Consider the following 5,852-nt stretch of genomic DNA (forward strand, 5'->3'; position numbering starts at 1 on the left):
CTAGAACTGAACTAGAACTGAACTAGAACTGAACTAGAACTGAACTAGAACTGAACTAGCACTGAACTAGAACTGAACTAGAACTGAACTAGAACTGAACTAGAACTGTAATAGAACTGAAATAGAACTAATTTTAAACTGAGGAGGTGATTCATTTTCTATATAATAATTCAATTTGAATTTCCAAGAAACTCTTTTAGAGAAGTAATCTTCCTTTTAAAAAGCAACCTCGTGAGTGATAATGTAAAGTCCTCTTTGTTTGCATTATTTCTCTGTCCTTTTTATCCGTTAAAAAGAAAGAAATAAAGAAAAATATAATTTTAACTAAAAATAGAAATCAACATAAAAACGAAATGGGTTTTTATTTGTAAACCTTGAAATATTTACATGTTTTTCTGTTTTGGTCTTAAATGATCTAAAATTTTACAGACTTACATATGTACACTTTAGTGACAATGGCAGACAGTTAAATAAATAAAACCACAAAAATCTGTCCATCAATTGTTTGAAAATGAAAAAAATGGACAAAATAATAAAAATGAACAATCAACAAAAATATTCTACTGAGTAACAACACTTTTTATGCTAACAATATATACAATAGAACAGAATGGGAATAAAAAAATGTGGAGATATTTTGCCAACAGGGATTAAATTGAACAGCTAGTAATCGATTTTGTAACATTAGCAGAAATAAAATGTGAATTTTCTAGAAAAAAAATTCAAAACTGAAACATAACATAAAAGCATTTTTATCTACATAATAATAAATAATTAAATATTTTTTTTTTTTCATTTCATAGATTAAATACCAATACACATAACTTTCAAATGTTCATTCGCAACTAATTTAGTTTTCAGTATGTTTGCCAAAAAAAAAAAAAAAAAAAACAAAACCACAATATTAGCTGTTGAATAAATATTTGAACAATTTTCTACATTTATTTGTTTTACAACATTTCATCTTTTAATTAAATGCTAACAGCTAGTATTAGTGCCAAATAAATGGCGTTAGAACAAATTGTCTGTTTTTTTTTTTTCAAACACAAAATAAATGTTATTTACATTTGTCAGAAATTATTCATCGAATGGCTGAAGATTAACACATACACATGCATACATAGTTATATTTAAAAAAATTTATAAATTTGTTAAAAAATTTCAATATATTGCAATAGTTTCGTTAGCAGTTTGAACAAAGTGATCAGAAAACATTTTTTCATAGAAAATTTTCTTCAAAGAATATTTTTCTATAGAAAATTATAACCAGTCAACATATTTCTATAATAAAATATAATTAATAAAAATTTTTCTTCAAAAAAACATTCATAAATAGCTAGACATTATCAGTTAATATCTTTCTTTAGGAAAATATCATCAGTAAGCATTTTTTTAGAGAAAATTTTCATCAGTGAACATTCTTTTATAGAAAAATTTCATCAGCGAACATTTTTCTATAGAAAACTTTAATCAGCGAACATTTTTCTATAGAAAACTTTAATCGGTGAAAATTTTTCTATATAAAATAATAATCAGTGAACATTTTCTATAGACAGACTTCATAAGTGAACTTTTTTTTATAGAAAAATTTTATCAATGAAAATTTTTCTATAGAAAAATATCAACAACATTTTTCTATCGAAAAATTTCATCAATATTTTTCTGTAGAAAAATTTCATCAACATATTTCAATAGAAAAATTTCATTAGTAAACTTTTTTTGGATTTTTTTTATAGAAAATCTTTATATGTGAATATTTTTCTGTAGAAAATTTTCATCAGTGAACATTTTTCTTTAAAAAATTATATCAGTGAACATTTTTCTATTAAAAACCTTCAGCAGTGAACATTTTTCTTTACAAAAATTTTATCAGTGATCATTCTCTTTAAACAAAATCATCAGTAAACAATTTTCTTTGGAAAAATTATATCAGTGAAAATTTCCTTAAGAAAGATATCATCAATGAAAATTTTTCTTTAGAAAAGTATCATCAGTGAACATTTTTCTATTTTTCTTTGCAAAAATTTTATCAGTGATCATTTTCTGTAAACAAAATCATCAATAAACAATTTTTTGTATATCATTTTTCTATAGAGAATATCGTCAGTAAAATTTTTTGTGGAAAAATTTAATCTGTGGACATTTTTTAATAGAAACAAATTCATTAATATTTTTCAACAGAAACATTTCATCAACATTTTTCAATAGAAAAATTTCATCAACATTTTTCTTTAGAAAAGTTTCATCAACATTTTTCAATAGAAAAATTTCATTAGTAAACATTATTCTTTAGAATTTTTTTCTTAGAAAAGTTTATCAGTGAACATTTTTCTATAGAAAAATATAATCAGTGCACTAGGAAACATTTTGCTATAGAATATATCATCAGTGAACATTTTTCTATAGAAAAATATTATCAGTGAAGATTTTTTATAGAAAATTTCATCAGAGAAAATGTTTCTTTAAAAAAATATCATCAGTGAACATTTTTCTATTAAAAAATTTCAGCAGTGAACATTTTTCTTTACAAAAATTTCAGCAGTGAACATTTTTTTTAACAAAAATTTTAACATTGATAATTTTTCTTTAAACAAAACCATTAGTGAACAATTTTCTTTAGAAAAATTGTATCAGTGAACATTTTCTTTAGAAAGATATCGTCAGTGAAAATTTTTCTTTAGAAAAATATCATCAGTGAACATTTTTCTTTAGAAAAATTGTATCAGTGAACATTTTCTTTAGAAAGATATCGTCAGTGAAAATTTTTCTTTAGAAAAATATCATCAGTGAACATTTTTCTTTAGAAAAATATCATCAGTGAACATTTTTCTTTAGAAAAATATCATCAGTATAAATTTTTCTTTAGATAAATATCACCAGTGAACATATTTCTTTAGAAAAATATAATCAATGAAATATTTTTTTAAGAAAAATATCACCAGTGAAAAATTTTGCTGTAGATAATTTTTCTATAGAAAATATCGTCAGCAAAATTTTTTTTGAAAAAATTTAGAAAATATAGAAAATTTTCATCACTGAACATTTTTCAAATTCTTCCGATATACTTTACATGTCACTCTATTTAAACAACCTCTTTTCCACTTAATTTTAGTTGTTTTATTCACAATTTTTTTAAAATTTTCAATGTTTTATTTTAATTGCAGCAAACAATTTATGAAATAGCAAACAACAACAGCTCTTAAAGTGGAATGTAATTTAATTGAAAAACACGTCAAACCATCAACATCAATATGTTAGAGTATTTGCAACAGCTATGAGTATACACGAACTTGCAACACTGACGGCAACAACACTATCTCGGTAATAATGAAAATATGAATAAAACAATTTTATAAAAATATTTAACAAAAGAGTTAAAAGAAAACAAGGAAAATAATTATAATTATAATTAAAATGTAAAATTATAATAAGGATAAGTGAGTGAGAAAAAAAAAACAGAAAAAAACAAGGAACTGTTTGTAATGGTTGTAAATATTAATAAAATTAATGTGCTTATTATGCAAAAATTCTGTGTAAACAAATAATGTGTAAAAGAATGAGTGTGTGTGTGTGTGCGCTCTAAAAAAATATCCCAAAAAAATACCAGATAAAAGCGTAAAAAGAAAATATTGAACAAATAAATTTATTATAATGAAGAAAAAAATTCACTTAAATTCATAAGAGAATAACAGCTGTTTAAAAATTCATTTACACCAAATCAACAAACAATTTATGTCTGTCTTCCTTTCTTCTCATTACCGTATTATTTCACATTTTCATGCGAAATGCTTGTTTTGGTAAACTTTGACATATAACAGATAGAGATTTATAGCCCGCGGGAAAAGAACACACATGAAAAATGCTTAAGAATGACGGTAAGTTTGATAAGAAATTTAATAAGAAAAAAAAAGCAAATAAACAAAAGTATTTATGTACAAATATACTAATATTAAACATATGTAAAGTTACCCAATAATTTTACAGGAAGTTATGGTGTATCGTTCGAAATTCTTGAACTTTCTTCCGATTCTTTTTACTCGTCTTCTGTATTCATTATTAAGTGTTACTTTCCTGAAAGGGACCTTTTATGGGGTAAGGGTCAATAATGAACTTAAATTGCTAAACTTTGTAAGAAAGATTTGGGTAATTTTCCCAGACTTATATCTTGCAATCAGTTCGGTATTTTCATTTAATTTCTGAGCCAAAGTTGTAGCTCTTGTCATATAAAATATTCATATTTAAGATCAAAATCTCCAAAAAAAATTTTTGTTCCATACTAGGCGTATACTTAATATTTGTAAGACCAATAAATCATTAACACGTATACGTACAGGTGTCGCTAGTAAATGCAATTTAACATTTTCCGCTTGAAATTAAACAAATAAGAAGTTATAGTCGGGCGAGGCCGACCATATAATACCCTACACCTGTATACGTATAAAATGTAATTCAGTTTTCATAATAAAGCATTTAAGTTGAATTGTACCTTGCCTCAGATGTACTAAAGCCATTTACTGTTTAATAAAACTGTGGATATTTAAGTAAAATTTTGATGGGGTTTTTTAGAGGTACGAGGGTGAAACGAGGCCCTATAATAATAAAGTTCATCAGGGTCATCAAGACTATCAAGAGTCAGCAAGAGTATATTAAACATAATTATGAACTTAAAAGCCATATTTGGCGGGTTCAGTTCTATTGGGCCTAGGTGAAATAATGGACCGATATTCACTATTTTCAATAGGCTTCGTCTAAAGTACCATAAAAGATTTCATTGAATTATCTCAAAAAATTGCAACCTGTAGTTTGATTACAAGGTTTACAAGCTCTATAAGGGGGTTCAGTTTTATGGGGGCTAGGTGAAATAATTGACCGATGTTAATTATTTTCAATAGGCTTCGTCTACGGTATAATAAAAGATCATGTGCCAAATTTCATTAAATTATCTTCAAAATTGTGACCTGTAGTTTGATTACAATGTTTACAAGCCCTAGTCAGGGGTTCAGTTGTATGGGGACTAGGTGAAATAATTCAATAGGGTTCGTCCCTGGGACAGTAGAAGATTATGTACCAAATTTCATCAAATTATCTTAAAAATTGCTATCTGTACTTTAATAACAAAGTTTACAAGGACGGACGGACGGACGGACATCGTTATATTGACTCAGAAAGTGATTCTGAGTCGGTCGGTATACTTTAAGGTAGTTATACTACTAATATTTTAATGCGTTACGAACATCAGCACAAACGTATAATACTCTTCCCACTATAGTGGTGTAGGGTATTAAAAAAAACACAACATCGTTATGACTTATGAAGGACTTTTTGAGGAGAGTATAATTAAAAAACCGAACCTAAAAATTATTGACAATTTTTTTAGAATATGAAAATCATGATTAGAGTTTGTTTTGACCCAAGGACAAAGCATATTGAAAATTGTTAAAATCGGTCCATTATTTCACCTAGCCCCCATACAACAGAACCCCCCGAAAAGGGCTTTTGAGCTCATAACTATGTAAAATATATATTTATCTCGATGAAAGTTCGGACAACTAAGTTCTATACGAGCCTAGATGACCTTGAATATTTCGAAATGATCGGACTTCCTTTTACCTTAGCCCCTCGCAAAGACCCCTTCAGAAAGTGACGTCAATCCGCAGTTCATTTATTAGCACTGTTATTGCAATTTAATTTAGCACAGACAAATATTATATATATTATATAAATACAAATCTATCCAGCCTATTTTATCGGGATCGATCCACATTTGCTCGTATCCCCGATTAAATAAATAAATGCATTAAATAAAGATTAATGCTTTATTTTGAAAAATAAACCACATTTAATATTCATAA

The 5,852-nt window shown here is 26.3% G+C and overlaps 1 long non-coding RNA gene across 1 annotated transcript in view; it reads left to right on the forward strand.

The window, feature by feature from the left end:
- Nucleotides 1-5,852, forward strand: part of LOC124420844 — a 70,861-nt gene that overhangs the window by 14,977 nt on the left and 50,032 nt on the right. Inside the window, exon 2 of the long non-coding RNA XR_006941402.1 lies at nucleotides 3,165-3,875. This is a non-coding gene — a long non-coding RNA (uncharacterized LOC124420844). The remainder of the gene's footprint in view (nucleotides 1-3,164; nucleotides 3,876-5,852) is intronic.

This window comes from Lucilia cuprina, chromosome 6 (genome assembly GCF_022045245.1).
Source record: "Lucilia cuprina isolate Lc7/37 chromosome 6, ASM2204524v1, whole genome shotgun sequence".
Classification (NCBI taxonomy): domain Eukaryota; kingdom Metazoa; phylum Arthropoda; class Insecta; order Diptera; family Calliphoridae; genus Lucilia; species Lucilia cuprina.